Source organism: Platalea leucorodia (assembly GCF_965183815.1).
Source record: "Platalea leucorodia genome assembly, chromosome: 3".
NCBI classification, from domain to species: Eukaryota; Metazoa; Chordata; class Aves; order Pelecaniformes; family Threskiornithidae; genus Platalea; species Platalea leucorodia.
The window spans coordinates 101208389-101226868 of NC_138825.1; positions in this window are offsets into that span (position 1 = coordinate 101208389).

Genomic DNA, 18480 nt, shown 5'->3' on the forward strand with positions numbered 1-18480 from the left:
TGCATGTTCCAATACGTCACCGTAGGCTGGGTTTCAAAATTCTTTTTCTAACAACTGACAAGAGTCGTGTTCAGGGAAACACTTCAGAAACCAATTATATTTCCTACTTTTTCATGCATTAATCTTTCTCTGCAATGCATTCCTTTTCTCTGGCTTCTTTGAAACAACAGTTATTCCAGTCCTTCTTCTTATCTATCTGTTCTCCCATGCTGATCTAATCCACTTGTTGCTCCCAAGCAGGACCAGCCTACCTCATTTCAGTGAGCTATGAGGAACTCCAGAAAGATTTCTCCTCCCACATCTGGGATCAAACTCTGAATCAGCAATCTGATGTCTAGTTTCCACCCTGCTCATTCCTTCTGCCAAAAGGAGCGGCTGCTTTAATCTTACCCTTTTTTTTTTTTCCCCAAAAACTTTAATAATAAGTTGTTTACTGCTTATGATTTAAAAACTCATTCTTACCATCTTTTTATTTCATTTAACAAGGGCTGAGAGAGTTGGTTCCTGCTGCAACAATTTGGGATTTAAGGTAGAGAGAGGACAAATAGCCCGTGTTTCTTCCTTCATCTTTGTGCAACCTTACGGGACTCCAGCAACTCCACCGTTCACCTAAAACCTAAACTGCAATGAACTTCAGCACCGGGCAGGTAAGCCATAAAAAAAAAAAAAAAAGTGTGTATGGGGGGGATTTTCATGAGAGTGTCATGAGCATGGCCATGTAAAATGGAAACACGATACATGGTTGCACTGTTTCATCTTTCAGGGCTAGGGCATGAAGCTTAAGAGAAAGACAGCAGAAGTAGGAAGGACATCCAACGAAGGCAGAATAGTTCCAAAAAGCATATACAAAGTATAGCTTAAAAGTTAACATCGGGTTTCCCTACAAGCCTAATTAATAGTACAGCAGTATAATAGCAAGGAATAGTTGTACGGAGTTCTGATTGCATTTACCAGCACATAAACGTAACACAATTCTCTCTTCACATCAAGACCTTTCAGATATTTTTGCAAACACTGCATTTGCTTTCTACTGGCTGCTGGGAACAGTTCAAATCTTCTTGAAAGGAAACGTAAATTAGCTACATTAACCTAAAGGAATGAAAATCAAAATCTCCATATGCTACTGATACTCCAAAGTCCAATTAAATGTTCAATTAAACCAAGATTTCTGAGGAACTTGGGAAGTCTGAGGTTAAAAAAAGACCAAGAAAGAAAAATCCAGATCTGAGGCTGGCATCAGCATGTCATATGAAATAATTCCATTTGAATCCTGTCTCTCGGCCAAGTAGCAGGGTAGATCTTCCCAGATAGGATTGCTTTCGAGCCTGGGGGAAAGGAGTGTTTCTGGCTGCTTCCAGAGTAGCTCTTTGTGGTGAACTGGAAAGCAGCAAGCAAAAGGGATCCGATTGTGAGAATTACATGTATTCCTGTGACAGGTATCCAGGACTTCGCTCTACACTGATCTCACAGGCAGAAATAAAACATTATAAAATAGGAGTGATACCATTTCACTTTGCCCAGATGCAGACACAGCCCGTGGTGTAAGGTGACGCAGAACCGAGCACGCGGTACTGACAAGACAGACCGATTCAAAGGTCAAACTCTCACAGTATTGCAAAATTACAGCTTTCGCATCAGTGTCCCATGGAAGCCAATCATCTGAAACAGGTTTTCAAGGCATTTTAGATGAAGAATGAAAAACTACCAAAAGTACAAAATGCAGAATTACTCAGCTGAGTTGTTCTGAGGAGTCTGAACACTGATACAGGTGACTTTACTGAGAATCTAATACATGGCTCTTGTAGGGCCCTCCAGGACAAGTAACTCTCTAAACAGTGTAGTAAAACAGTCAGTCTTATCATGACATTTAAGACTAAATCTGATTTTGCAAAGGCAAATGAAAGACATTTCCAAAATTCTTATTACTTTCGAACAGATATACTTCAAAAATAGGAATTTTGCCACTGATTTCATCTATGTAGTTGAGAAAGGCATAAGTATTTCAAAAGCTTGTCTAAATCCCTTTTTTCTTCTTCTCACTCTTTCCTTTGAAAATAATGTAAGGGAACAGGGCTATACTTAACATGTAAAGTTGTGCAATGTAAAATATTGAATGTTATGAACAAATAAAAGGCAAAAAATGATTGCATGTGTGTGCTGGCTCACGTGCGTTTTTTGTTTTGTTTGGTTCTTTTGATTTGTTTTTTGTAACAGTATAGTATATTGTTTGACTTTTCATTGAAAACAATGAATTAATTAATTGTGACATAGGTCAAATGCAGTAACTTATGCTCAGACTTATGCTGAAAGCAGGGTATAAATATACCATAATCTTGGAAAGGTGAGACTTCTAGTGCAGTGTCTTCCAAACAAGAATAGTTATTTTACAGTGAACATCTTTGATGTTGATCTTTGATTTGCAAGTGCTGTTTATAAAAGAAGCTTAAAGTAGTGCACATTTATTTAAGAAAGTAAATGTAAAATCTGTCAGCACGGAAATAAATCACAGAACAGATGAGAAAAATGAAAAAATTATAATTCTGGTTTTTTGAATTAAGGACATAAGCATACGATACATTCATAAGAAGAAACAAAAGAAAACTCCCAAATTAAAATGATGGCTTCAGGTATGTTTGAGAAAAGCTCTAGATGTCTTGACACAGGTATTGTCCTCCTTAGAAGGTAAGAACTATTTTGTAGGAAATGTACCTATGAAACCAATATAATTTTGGATAGAGAGGCCGAGGTTCAGATAAAATTCTAAAATAAACTTTTTGGTGTCTTCTTCAACTGTGTATAATGATTTCTGCATAACCAACTTGATTCTTCGAAGATCCTTGTCAGGTCAACAATTCTATTAGCAAGGTTGTGCAGAATGAGGCCCATCTCTGGAGGCTTCCAGAGCTTTATCAGACTTCATGTACATGATTACAACTTTTACCAGCACCAGGAAAGCTGTTGTTCATCCTCTGAGAAATAACCTTGGCTGTTAATCCCAGCCCAGCGTATCAGCCATCTTCTCTGCTTGGGCACAGGGATCGATTACTTAAAACTTTTTTATGAAGTGCCACTGATGGGCTTAAATTGAATTTAAACTCCAGTGCAGCTGCTAAAACTAAATCTTTTGCTGAAGAACATGAATACTGAATCCTGCACTGATGTGATCATCTTGTCCTTCTATTAACAACGTGCTCGGACCTTTCCAGTGCCGTTATCAGGAACCCAGCAAGAAGAGAGCTTTTTCTTTGACAGAAAAGTAAACGTGCCTTTTTGCAGAAAGATACAGAGAGTATCCCAGCTTCTACAAAAGCAGCAGATGACAAATACCCACTAAAGAAAATGATGCAACATTCTGTGGTGGTTCCAGGAGAACAGTCCTCCAGGCTAGAGCTAAAGACAAGCAACTTCCCTGCCTTTTTTTCTCAGGATTTGAAAAATTTCCTATTCAGCAACTTTGGGGAGCAGCTCTAACCCCAGGCTCAAACAGCAGGTCCTTGGCAAGGCCCTGGCCATGGTGCTCTCTTCAGGACGTCCTTCTCTCTTTTCCAAAGGAAATGTCATTGCTTTGACAGTTTCTGCATAAAGTTTCAACCTTGCCACCTCAGCTAAAGGAAATTTAAACCACGGGAACATCTTGTCGCTGGCCCCTCTCTCAGGTATGGTTTTTGGGGCATCCACCTGAGCACCTCTGACCCGCGGCTCTGCTGAGGAGCCTCCCCACCGCTTAAGGGCCTGGCGTGACCAGCCTTTAACAGAATAAACAGGCGTTTTACGACAGCTGCCTTCCACCAACCTTTGTATTAAGGAATTGTATCAAGAATAAATAATAATTACCTACACTGAGCAGTGACAGGCAATTATTTCTTCATTAATGAAATTACAGTATTTTCCGTGGATGCAAAGGGCATCAAATTCAAGTGAAAAACAACACCGCAAGCGTTCCCGCTTTTTTTTTTTTTTTTTTTTGTTTTTAACCAGAAAGTTAACTTTTCAGGCAAAACGGAGGCGACCAGCCCTCCGCTGGCGCCGCCACGTGCTCGGAGACGCCCCAGCGGGAGGACACCCCGCACGAGTGTCACCCCCGGCCACGCCGGGCCGCGACGCCCCGCGCCCCCCCGGCACCCCGGCGGCGCGGGGGCGGCGGCCCCGGGGGGGAGCGCGGCGTGGGAGCCCGGCCCCGCCGCCCGGCCCGGCCCGGCCCTTCTCCCGCCGCTCGGCGCCGGCTCCCCTCAGGTCCCCGCGGCCGGAGCCGCGCCGCCGCCGCCGCCTCCATTTCGCGATCGCCGCGCCCCCGTTCCAAACGCCCCGCGGCTCCGCACGGAGCGGGCCGTTGGCGGGGCGGGGGGCGGCCGCCCCACCCGCCCGCCCGTCCGCAGCGCGGGGGCCGGCGGCGGCAGAGCCTGCCCCTGCCCCTGCCCCTGCCCCTGCCCGTCCCGGGGGAGGCAGCCGGGAGACCCACTTACCGCGCCGGTGCCCCGCGGTGGGGGTCTCGCCTCCGGAGCGGCGGGGCGGCTCGACCCGGCTGCTGCGATCGCGGCGGCGGCGGAGTCAAGGCGGCGCAGGGCTCATCGCAGGTACTTCCCGTCGCTCTCGGGCGCGGTGGGTGTGGAAACCAGTTACAACATGTCAGGACGGTGTCGCACCAAACCCGCCGCCGCGGGAGCGGGGCAAGGACTTGTCTGAACTGGGGAAGCCCGGCCCTAGCGCGGAGCGAAGGGCAGCACCTTCCCAGGGGCGCGGCGGGGCCCCCCCGCCCCAGCCCGGCCCCGGCCCCGGCCCCGGCCCGCCCTGCCCCCCGGGCGGGCCGGCAGCCGCGGGCGCCCGCGGTCCCGCGGGGCAGGGGCCGGGCCGAGCCGCGCAGATCGGAGGCCCCGCGGGGGGCCTCTGGAAGCGGGGTGTGCGTGGGAGATGATAAAACTCAAGGCAAAGGTTGGCTTGAAGAAAAAATAAACCCGTCAGCCTGGAGTCACGGTTTCCAGGTTGACTCCAGGGGAGCAAGTCACGGCAAGGGAGCGATACCCGTTTGAGACCTTTAAATTAGGTTACGTGGATGAGGCCCCTTTCCGTAGCTCAGTTGCTTTAAAATGCTCTTCTTTTATTCGTGATGTCTCAGGTTAGAGAAACGGACCTGAAGGCAGAGACCTCCCATCCCGGCTGTGGTGCCAGCCAGGCCTTCCTGCAGCCAGCGTCATCCTCCTCACCTGCCCGCGGGCTGGGCACGCCAACACCGCAATCCTGCGTTTGGAAACGTTTGAGAGTCCTCTCTGAAAGGCTCTTCCAAAACACGATCATCTTTTTAGCAGGATCATGCAACCGCCAACGGATCAGCACGTCACATGTGTGCATGACTTAAGCACACCGAGGCTTATGCACACCCAGTTTTCTTTGTCATTTTAAATTAACAGCAATAGATAGAAAACTTTTTATAGGCTTTGTCCATATCATACCCTGTGGTACATAACTGCAGGCCGTTTTTTCTTGGGCCGTTTAAGACAACGCAGTGAAACCATGACAATTATGCTTTACCAGCAATAATTCATCCAGTCTGGCTTTAAGCACAAACTTCTTTTCTAACCTTTACCGCCCAATAGTAGGTGCAGGGTATATGCTATTTCTGAAGCTAGGCATGGTTCTACTGCAAGTTTTTGATGACGGTTCTCTGAGAAAAAAAAAAAAGTAAAAATATGCAATATCTGTACAACAATATATGTATATAAACATAAAAGTCTAGTGGCCACCAGGCAGTGACTTTTTCTGTACGGTTAATTTAGGTAATGGAATGCACAAGAGGAAATAGTTGTTGTCAATATATTCATGGACTACCCTTTGCAGACATAGGATCACCTGGATTAAATGATTAGACTCTTCTCACACCCGAAAAAGAATTTCCCTCGTTTTGATGAAAGCTAAAGGGGAAAAATTGCTGCAAAAACAAACAAACTTTCAAAACGTACTTAGTACTTTTTAGTTAGTTAGTACACAGCACTTTTTATCCCATGAAAATGTGTGGTCAGGAAGGAGAACATGTTTCTGTGGAAACTTGTCCATAAAGAGGTGGGGCCATGTAAATTTTTAACAGAGCTGATCTATTTTCTAAAATTATTTTTGAAAGGGTAGGAAGGTAGATGGATGATCACAAAAGCACTTTTGACCTTGACTGAATCGGTTGGACTTTTATTACATAAAATTTACAAGTATTACTGGGTTTTTCTTTTAGAGAAGTCAGTGGTTGAGTACCGGCTTAGCATAAACAAAAAGCTGTAATGAGACCAGTAATAGCTTTCTAAATAAGGAAATCTGCATGAAAAAAAGGACCTAGGTTATTTTGCTACATTAGTATCTGTACAAGAAAAGGTTTTATTCTGTGCCTTTACAGCGCCCAGCTCAGTGGGAAACTGATCTAATACTGAGATCGTAAGCAACATGCACGCACACATGCAGTACAGATGAACAGTACAGTATAAAACAGCAACAATAATACCAGTAATAATAAGGCATTATTGTTGCTGTTCTTACTAAGGAGAACGATGGGCTCTCTAAGTAGCCAGTACACTGTGCCAACTTTAAAATGAATGGGTAAACAGAGCGATGAGAAGAGATGAAGAAAACTTAAACAGATTTTTTAAATACTGAGAAAGCCCTTGAATAGAAGATAGAAAAAAGGGATGACAAATACTGTTGGTGATTCTTCCACGTAGTTGGGGGCTGCCTGAGTTTATCAACTGAAGCCCTCCAGTAGCTGTACCAGACCAGACATTTCGTAAAACCTAGTTTGGATAATGTGTTTTGGAAATCAGCTATCCACAGTCAACTGTCAAAATAAAGAATGTTTTTACTCTGCAGGTAGTAAACTTCGGGGTCTTGCAGCCACAGGAGACAGTGGAGGCAGACGGTATGAGCAAGCTCAATAAGCAGTAAGACGAATTCTTAAATAATAGGTATAAAACTGGATTCTAAAAGGATGAGGCAAGGATATGCCCTTCAGCATTCTTACTCCTAGAGTTGTGGAGGTGCAGCAATTTGAGGGGAATGGACTACAGAAACTGGCCAGGCTCTCATTTGCCTAAACAGCCTTTCCTTTTGCCATTGAAACGTAACGTTGGGCAAGACCAGTTGAAGCATCCCATTGATTGGAAGCATTTTACTGGAATCCCACTGATTCATGAAGCCTCAAAACTACAAAAAAAGTTCTTATTATAGACATAGCTTTTCATAGGAAAAAAGAATCAACTCTGTATGTTTCGTACCAGCACCTTGAGAATGTAATCAGAAAGAACACCGATTGTCTTAAGTGACCTGGGGAGTCAGATGATGGTGCTGATGGATGATCATCTCTGTGACTTCCATCCAGTTTCCAGTTGTCAGTTCTGAGACTTTTTTTTTGCATTGACAGATCATCTTCCCATGTATGGGCCTAGCTGAATACAAGCAGAAGATAAAAGATGGTTATCACATATACAAAGACACCAGTCCATAAGTTTATGATATGAATAATTATTAAGGATAAATATTTATGTGAATGATACTTATATTCCTTCTGCATGCTTACTAAGATTTAATTTAGATTTACTAAAGGGGACATTAGTTTGGAAGCAGTGGATGTTTATACAATTCATGACATATGTGAGTTGAGCTTCATTAGATTTTCAACAGATGAAGAAAAGTACAGTCCTGAAGATTCATACTATTTACAAATCAAAGGCCATCTTATCTAAAGCATAAGCACAGAGACTTCACACACTAATCTTATAATTAGAGGAAACGTGCTATTACAGATATAAAAGGAGCTGCACTGCGTTTATACAAAGCTTGATGAGTACTGATACAAAACCCCACCTTTCATAAAGTAGCAGAGAGAAAAATGACAGAGAAAAGTACAAATTAATATGGAAAAGCAGATGTCCTACTCTCAGCACATGTGTTTTCCAATTAAATAATCATAACCTACTCTATTTGGTATCATATTCTTAAATCAGGGATACATTAATTTGGTCATAGTGACATAATGGAAATACTTGGCAATGTCCAAACACCGATTCGTTTACCAATTACCCCCACAGCTTCTATAAAGAAATGGCCAGTAGTTGAAATACAAAGAATTAAAGTCAAGATCTTTCACTGAGAGAGGGTTTCTAACCCATATATGGTGGCCTGGTTATATATGCTATATACTATATGGTAGATTTTTCTCCTAGGTCAGGTCCCGTGTGAAAGCCTTGTGCAAACCTACAGAAATGACTTCAGGAAGTTCAATTGTGAAGAGAATCTGAGGTTTTAAGGAGTTTATGGTAAGAGATGAATAAAATTACGCAAAACATCTTATTTTTGAGACACAAGTAAATAAATAAAAATCCACCAGTCTTTATTTTCTGCCCCCAATATATATCGCTGAGAGATAGGGTAAAAGGGCAGGGTGAGAGGGATGATTGAACGTGAAGGTATTCAACAGCTGCTTTGCCTCCATCTTCACTGGCAACCTTTCTTCCCACACCTCTCAAGTGGATGGACCGCAAGACGGGGACTGGGGGAGCAAAGTCCCTCCCGCTGTAAGAGAAGATCAGGTTTGTGACTATCTGTGGAACCTGAACATTACGGGACCTGATGAGATGCATCCCAGAGTCCTGAGGGAACTGGCTGATGTAGCTGCCAAGTCACTCCATGATATTTGAAAAGTCACAGCAGTCAGGTGAAGTCCGTGGGGACTGGAAAAAGGGAAAAATTGCACCTATTTTTAAAAAGGTTAGAAAGGAGGACCCTGGGAACTACTGACCTGTCAGCCTCACCTCTGTGCCTGGGAAGATCATGGAACAGATCTTCCTAGAAGCTGTGCTAAGGCACAGGGAGGACAGCGAGGTGAGGAAGCCAGCACGGCTTCCTCAAGGGCAAGTCCTGCCTGACCAACCTATGATGGAGTGACTGCATCAGTGGACAAGGGAAGAGCTACGGATGTCGTCTACATGGACTTCTGTAAGGCCTTTGACATGGTCCCCCACAACATCCTTCTCTCTAAATGGGAAAGATATGGATTTGATGGGTGGACTGTTCAGTGAATTAGGAATTGGTTGGGTGGTTGCATGCAGAGGGTAGTGGTCAGTGGCTTAATGTTAAGATGGAAATGGGTGACAAGTGGTGTCCCTCGGGGGTCCATATTGGGACCAGTACTGCTTAATATCTTCATCAATGACATAGACAGTGGGATCAAGTGCACACTCAGCAAGTTTGCAGATGACACGAAGCTGAGTGGCATGGTTGATACACCTGAGGGACGGGCTGCCATCCAGAGGGACCTGGACAAGCTCAAGGAGTGGGCCCATGTGAACCTCATGAGGTTCAACAAGGACAAGTGCAGGGTCTTGGACCTGGATTGGGGCAACCCCCAGTATCGATACAGGCTGGGGGATGAAGGGATTGAGAGCAGCCCTGAGGAGAAGGAAGTGGGGGTACTGGTGGATGAAGAGCTGGGCATGAGCCAGCAGCATGCGCTTGCAGCCCAGAAGGCCAACCATATGCTGGGCTGCATCAAAAGAAGCGTGGCCAGCAGGTTGAGGGAAGTGATTTTGCCCCTCTACTCTGCTCTGGTGAGACCCCACCTGGAGTACTGCGTCCAGCTCTGGGGTCCTCAGCACAGGAAGGACATGGACCTGTTGGAGCGGGTCCAGAGGAGAGCCACAAAAATGATCAGAGGGATGGAGCACCTCCCTGATGAAGACAGGCTGAGAGAGCTGGGGTTGTTCAGCCTGGAGAAGAAAAGGCTGCGGGGAGACCTTATTGTGGCCTTTCGATACTTAAAGGGGGCTTATAAGAAAGACGGGGACAAACATTTTAGCAGGGCCTGTTGTGATAGGACAAGGGGTAATGGTTTTAAACTAAAAGAGGGCAGATTTAGACTAGATATAACAAAGACATTTATTACAATGAGGGTGGTAAAACACTGGAAGAAGTTGCCCAGCGAGGTGGTAGATGCCCCATCCCTGGAAACATTCAAGGCCAGGCTGGATGGGGCTCTGAGCAACCTGATCTAGTTGAAGATGTCCCTGCTCAAGGCAGGGGAGTTGGACTAGATGACCTTTAAAGGTTTCTTCCATCCTAAAGCATTCTATGATTCTATAACCACTTTGACAGGCCTGTGTTGGCACTTACAAGGACCTGCTTTTGGCCTAGTATTCACCTCTGCTTGGAGGTGAGGTTGGCAAAAGGTTGAAAGGTCTTTGTCTCTTTCCATTCCCAGAAGTGCCTGAAGCTAGTTTTCTTCCCATTGCTGGTCAGTGGATGCTTAAAGTGTTCAGTGTTACCCTACTGTTCACTCAGATGCTTGTGGTCCTAATGAACTTTGTAAATCCAAGCCCATCTTTCATGTAACCTTTTCCTAATGCCAAAATTCAGGAAGGATTAAAGTTTTCCTAATGCCTTTGGGAGATCTGTGGCCATCAGTAGTAATACTGACAGAAGTAGAAGGGAAAAATAAAGCAGGGAATAGAGCAGCCTATATCAGATAATAAAATCACATAAAAGTCTCAACAGCACAGAAAGTTATGTTAATGTTCCAAAGCCTTAACATCGTAAGTTTGAAGGCAGCTACTAGAAATGGCAGGCTTATTCTTTTCTGGGTAGATTCATGAAGTGCCAATGAAGTTATAGCCAAGGAAGTTATTATGAATGGTATAAGCAGTAAACAAGTTCCAAACATACTCCATCCTCAAAGACAAGGTGTTCTTAACTGTCCACATACCTGTCCAGAAAACACAAATGGCCTATGATTAGGGACTGGTCATTGGCTGAATGATACAAAGCAAATGCTGGCGTTTACACATGAGCTCAGCAAATGCTATCATCCCATGAATTTGATGCTTTATTGGTGAAGTTGTTAACTTATATGTACAATTAATGAAACAAATATCATTTACTCTGCATTTATCAATCTGTCTTCAGAATTAATATAGAAGTAGTGTTACTCTGACCTTGATAAACTAAGGGTGTTGATGATACAGATTTTTAAGTAGAGGCAATGTCTTTCATCAAATCAGCTGTTGTGAACAGTAGACAAGCTTATGGATGCTGAAGCTTCTCTAAGTCTGAAACAGACAGAGCAAACTTCAAATCCAAGTACAAATTGTGAACAATTGCTCTGAGTCGAATTAAAGACCTTTCCAAGTACAGAAGAGAAAGAACATACAAATACAGGAGTAGATATACTAGGTCCATCTAATTCAACATCATGTCTCTAATGTAAGTGGTTAGAACAAAATATTTGGGCAAGTTTGTAGTCTCCCATCTTCAGCTACCAGGTCTTTCAGAGGCATATGGGAGTTGGAGATGACGGATAAAGTGCGCTGAAAACTCAAACATAACTGAAAACCCAAGTAGAGAAAATACAGAATCACTTGTTTCAATATGTTTTTAAAAACTCTTGCTGTGAGGTTGTGGGAGGAAGGAGATACATTGTGATGGCACTTAGGCAGTGCTGTCTGTGACAATGAGACAACGAGATGCAACAATCACAAGTTGCAGCAAGGGAAATTCTAATTGGGCACCGGAAAAATTGCTCTCTGTGAGGGTGGTTAAGCACTGGGTTGTGCTTCCCGGACAGACTGTGGGATCCACCTCTGTGAAGATTTTCAAAACATGACTGGACAAGGCCTTGGCCATCCTCTTTTAATTTTTCAGTTAGACTGGCTTGAAGCAGGAGATTGGACTGGATGGCTTCCAGAAACCCTTTCCAACTTAATTTTTCTGTGATACTGTGATTCTATACTTTCCTGTAACAGTTGTAATTCTGACAGAGTTTACTCCATCCCTAGAGTGGTAAAGTCCTCACCAGAGTTTCACTAAAAGGCAGTTTTCCTTTATGCTTCTCTGTTGTGTGTTAGATTATAGTCCCCAGTCTTTAACTGGAATTACCTGGTGATAATCAAAATTTTGGTTTTACGAGTTTCAGAGTTTTATATTATCAGCACGTAAGAGCACTGTGGAAGTTACCTCTAGGAAACTGAGGGGTTTGCCAGTTCATAAGAGAAGCAACTGAGAAATAGTGAGAAGAAATAGCTTGAGATTATGAAACAATGTTATTACCTGATTGTATCTACTAATATTATGAGCAATGGAATGGCTAATTTCTCTGATACTTAAATTGGCTTTGGAGTTAAAAGAGCAAGAGTAATGGAGACCAATGGAGACCAATGGAGACCACTCCCAACACTGGAGTCTTCAGTTAGCTGTTAATGTCCTTAAGGTCTGTCTTGAAATCCTGAAGCCCAGAAATATGTATTGTTTCTAAGATCTGAAGCTTAGATCTGAAACCATAATTCCGTGATGCTATGTGGGTTCCTTATATACGGAGTATACACGATTATCACTTATGAAACTGCAAGTCATGCAAAACAAATACTGTGAGATTTTATTGGTTATTATTGGACCATCTCATGTCAGAGAGAAATTTTGTGTCAAATGTTTACAAACAAACAAGCTGAAAAGTTTCTGTACTTTATCAATAACATAGATATGGCTGCAAGAGATTGTGTTGTGCATCAAACCTTGAAATAATTCAACACTTAGAGTCCTCTATGATATTTAATGGTTAACCTGAAATAGTCAAGCTCCTGAACAGTATCTTTGGCAAAACATACTCATAAATTCAAACGTTTGTGGATTCTCTCCCTTCCCTTCAGCTATCTGAAATGGAAAATTGTTAACCTGTGCGATAAAGGCCCAGAGGTGGATTTGAGCTATCATCTTACATTTACCAATTATGAGACATCATATGCTTGCAGTTCATTTTGATCAAACAAATTCATTAACATTTAAGTGGCAATCCTAATCTGACTTGTACTTAATTAGTAAATGAATAAGGGTAGTTCAACTCAGGAAAAAAAATATATAGACTAAGGAGTAATTCAGTAAAAATGGCTAGGTTATGAACATGGAAATTGACAGTTGCCCTTGCCAAGAATTAAACTTGTGTTAAAATTGAATCATTTATACAGAAAAAAAAAAGTGTTTGGAATCTAGAAAATATCTAAAGTTCAGTCATGCTGTACTATAAATGCATGGCAAGGTAGAATGAGGCAGACTTTCATAAAAATGTAAGGCAGCATAAAAACCTTCTCCAAATGAAGTAAACACTATCCTTTCATTTTTTATCAAAGCCTAAGCAACCTCTGAATGAAGTAGCCAAAATGATTTCAACTCTAACAAGGGACTTTGATGACTAACAGAGGACCTCAGGCACCTGTGTTGAAAATTGCTCATCAAATAAACCCTTCTCAACTGTTATTTAAACTGACTCCACAGGGTCTTACTTTTCCATTTTAAAGCTCCAGGGTGCCTGTCGCTCTGTTCCTGTGTGTACACAGATCTTAGCCCCTCTGGGCACCTTCACACCTAACTCAGAAGCCTGATCAACATCCAGAAGCTTTGAATTCCTCCTCTTACATCCCACATGATGCTCAGATCAAAAGGTTTTTAGGTACTTAGGTCCTCTGTTGGCTCTAGTCCTCTCAGCTGTATTTCAATTTTCATTTACTGTGATTTGCAGTGAAATGAAAGAAAATGCTCCCATTGTAATTTCCTTCAATCGTCTTTAGTTCAGACCCGTAATAAACAGTGCAAATCTCAGTGAAGACATGAGCAAAGCACATCAGAGAAGACTGGTGCATAGACTGCAGTGAGTAAGGAAGGCTTCCGGTGACCTCAGAAACGTGCAGTGCTGGTGACCTTCTGCATCATGGACCAGCATGCAACACCTCCACACCCACAGGAAGAACAACAAATACAAGGTTATGTCCAGCTGTTATTATTCATATCCTAGTAGTAGTAAGCAATAAAAGAATAGTGGAGTTGGAAGACAAGTAAACAACACCACTTAGTTTTTGATCAATAATCTCTAAACTGGCAGTAACATTAGGCATTTAATTGCTATATTATTCATAGCAGAAATAGATTTTTTTGTGAAGGAGGTTCATAATGAATCATGGTCTGAATTTGGGAGACTACTGCCTATGTCAAAAGTAACACAGAGTGAGAGACAAAAGGATGAGTGAGAAATATCAATACAAGTAATTGCGGATGTGATAAGAACAAAAGTGTTCCTTGAGGGCTGTTTTATAGGCAAATGACTTAATAGCCTACTGTGTAATCTCCCTTATCCCCTTACCTGAATGTGCACACACATACTGTTGTAACATACCTTCTTAGCAATGTAGTTTTCATGGTCAGAATTTTGCTCTTTCCTTGTCGTCATTCAGTTTCCCAATAAAGCCTGAAATAATTCCTGAAAATACTAAATTTTCATCCTCCTTTCCCCTGTGGGCTTGTCCATTATTGTTACAAGACATTCCTCCATAGCCTAATAAAGTGCAAAAATGCTCATAGCACTGAGGCTCCACACCTTGTCTATAAGTTTTGATTTGATTTAATTCCAGATTGGGCATTGCAGAAAGCCAGGTACAACAAGCGTCAACAATATGTATGGTAAGTGCTTGAGTGACTATATGTTTGACTAAATTCTTCTTACTCCGTTGCCAGATAGAAAATAGGACAGTGGAGATCATCATGTTGTCAGCTGACACGTAGGAGTCACATTATCCCTAGAAGCCTTGAGAGATTTCTGAAAATGCCTGGCTGTAAGGGTGATCTTGGCCTTTGAGACTGGAAATACGAAGACAGGGAGAAAGGAGGTTCATACAAGTTTTAATTCTGTGTACTGTAAAATTAAAGTTCTAATTCAGTGTTATAATTCATAATAGCTACTGGAATCTGTTTTCTTAGCAAGTACATTCTAGACATGCATTAACCAGAGCGCTTAGAAATGCGTGGGAGCGACTGGCAACTTTGAGGAGAGCTGTCACAGTGGAACCGAGCAGATTACTCCAGTGAATTACTGGAATCATAGTAAATGGAAATACAGCTGAAAATACAAATAATCCATACGGAGCTTAAAATATTCAGGGTGGAGCTTAAAATATTCAGATCAGCAAATTTAACACAAAAATGAGGCGCATAGCACAGGTATTGAAAAAGAAGGAAAAAAAGGAAATCATATGACAGTGATGGTTTATTTCATAAGAAAAAACTAATTAATTTATTCATAGAACTAAATGAACACATTTGTCCAGACTATGCTGGTGCTCATACTTGGAATGCAGTTCTTCTTCAATTAACATTAGTTACTAAGAGGAGAAGCAAAGATCGTAATGCAGGAAAGATTGTAGTGAATTAAGGTCAATATTTTTGTGTATTTGTTTACACTGGGCAGCTTTATATTTCAGATCTTTTACCTCAATTGTAATGGAATTTCTGCAATATTAAAATGACATTTAGTGCTAGTAGACATATTTTAACTCTGAATGCGTATGTACTACAGTCTGCATTAAATACTCTTAAATACAGTGAAAACCATATTCCAATCAATACAGATCTTATTTCTTATCCTTCACCGTTTTATCAATCACCCCACCAAGTTTTGTCTAAGCCTTGCCAATGGTATATGAAACAGCAGATACAGTTCACTCTGTTCCTCTTCCCTCAGAAGGAAAGTTGTTTACATTTTATACTGCTTGGTTTTGTAGGATTTTTCCCAGAAAGAATTGGGGGTTTAAAAAATAAACAAACAAATACAGCAAACAAACAAAGAACTGGTATGTTTTTACTGGAAAATTTAAGACTGAAGAGACATGCTTTGCATCTGAAATGCAAATTGCTAAACATGCAATGGTTATTATTTTCTGTCCAAAATAATTTTACATGTCTTGAAATGACCTACGAAAAATTTCTTCTCTTGGAGACTCACTTTACCCTTCAGCAGAAAGTTGGACTGTTGTGCACATAAATTCATAAAAGCATTGTATTGAACAGCAAATCTCATTTACAACTTTTTGATACCAGTTGGATCTTTTTTGAATGAAAGATGTTATTTTAATAAAATGTCAGAAGTCTATTTTTCCATTAATTTAATTGATTCCACATACTTCATGCATTATGTAATTTAATGAACTGCTAAACTTCCTGATAAGATTTCAGCAACAATAATGAAAACAATCAATTATTTTATCATAATATAAAAATACTTACAAAGGAATCAGAAATACATGGTAAAGATAAAAAGGACAATCAAAATAATTTTCATGACATTGTGTATGAAAATCAGAACTTTCAAACTTTTAAACTGCTTAACTAGTTTATGCAATAAACCCTTTATGTAATTAAAATAGAGTTGCCTACAGGGAGAAACCATACCAAAACAGTGATGAGAATTGCAAAGTCAGGTGCTTAAAATGTGAGGAATGTAAAAATAAAGGCTTCCTGTGCAAATTTCATTCTGCCCTTTTTATGTATACACATTATCAGACAGCTTTTAACTACATGATTGTATAGGCATTGGGTTTTCCCCCTTTGGGAAATCCTGCCTTATTCAATAAAGGGGCAGTTAATTCATATTTCTTCTTCCTTCAGTATTTGGTATCAGATCTTACTCAACATTCAACAGGTAGATCCTGCATCAAATGTAAAATTAGCTAATATCTTCGTGGATGATTGTGCTGTGCTCTCACTATAGCATGTAAGTGCTTCATAAAATTAGCTCATCTATGGTTTCCTACAAAATTATGTGCCACTATTATCCTCATTTTATAACAGAAATTGAGACACGCAAAGATTAAGGCCAGAATTGTCAAAATCATCCCCTAATTTTGTTTTGGATGCCCAACATGAGATGTCCCATGCTTCATTTTCAAAGCATGTAATACTTTTATCACACTTTTTATCTTCAAAGCACAGCTTTAATCAACTTGAAGTTCATTTACTTTAAGAAGAGTATTGTCGCTGTGTCTCAGCCTGGAGAGACCGAGACTGAATGTTTAGCAAATGGATTTATAGCTCTGTATCTGAGAGATGAGGTACACTCAGTGTCACAAATACGCCTTGCCAGAAGAGAAAAATGGTGCTTCAGTTCTGTTCTGGGCTTTGGAAATGAGTGTGCTCTGATAGTTTTGGACACACATTTGTTTGTATGGAGCAGATTATAGAGATGCTAAGCTAGTGCCACTTGAGCTGAAATGTCTACATGATGCTATACACATTAGGAAATACAAGCACAGATCCTGTGCTACCAGATAAGTGGTATCTTTATATCAGCATGGTGACACACCTCTAGTAACAAGCCCCAATTTCCAGATGGACGAATTAGCTCACCCATAGTAACTTAATGGCAATAGTTACCTTGTTTTGGAGCCAGCTCACTTGTCTCACTCTGCTAACAGGGTAGGCTGCCCATAGAAATATCTCTGCCTGCTTTCCCTAATCATGACTGATGCCACTCTGTTGCTCATGTTTTGTCCCAGCAGTGTGTCTGTAGTCCTGCCTCCCAGTTTTCCATCAGTCCCAGAACTCACGTCCCTCTCTACCATTACCGGTGATCAGTCCTGTCAAGTTTATCTTCTCTCAGTGTGCCTTATTCTGTTTCTGGTCTCAGTTTTCCACTAATGCTCAGTGGCTTCTTGCTGCAGTCATGTTGAGCAACTGAGTCCAGCCCCTGTGCCCCTTCCACCTTCTCCCTCTTTCATCCCTTCCTGTCCATTCCTTCTGGCTCTAACACCAATTCCTTCCTATTGCCATTCTGAAAGAGCCCACGTGCTTCTACTCACAACTCTTTCTGCTTGACCTTCCAGCTGGCCAGCTGGCATGTGAGTTTGGTTTCATCCTTTAGCAGCAGCCTCCTCAAAACTACTGCATCGTCATGAAGCACAGGGAGGCATCTTTCTCTGCTGGGTAGTGCAAGAATAGAGATGGGAAGATAAAAAATTATCAACAAGAGAGATATCTAAGATGAGAGATTCCAGCCAACCAGTTAACATTTGACAAAGTCGGTAGCAACTGAAATTAAGGACTTTTCAGGGGAGACACTGTTCAGCAATGTCTGTACCCAAAGCTGTTTATGAGACCTCTAAGGAAGACTTCAGAATCATACAAATTTTTGAACAACTGTCTCGACCATGGTGTCCTATACTTAAGTCTTATTTTTGGTGTTGAAAGTATCAGCAGTGAAAGCAGAATCTGTGCATAGGATAGGCAACAGAGCTCCCCAGGTGGTCTGCAAGCTAACCCTGAGATGATGTTTGAAAATTCTCTATTTTCCATTAATCAAAACCAGGTTCTCTTATTTTCTTATGAACGACTCTTTAGAATAATTTTCTTACAATTCTTATTTTTTAGTGGATATGTGTCCCATGTAAGGCTCCTTACACAGGTCCCATGTAAGGCTGCATCTGACCCAATAACATCAGCTCCTTTCTGAAGGCCCCATGCTTCAAGCTTTTCACCATACTGCGCACACGGTCAGGGCAAGATCAGCATGTGCTTCTGATTGACTGGCCCGGCCGCTCAGGCAGGGAAATGGAGCACACAGGAAGCTTTTGCTCAGGAAGAGCATTTATCTGTGTTCCTTTTGCCTCCCCAGGAATCAATTTTAATGAAATCCACAGCAATTTA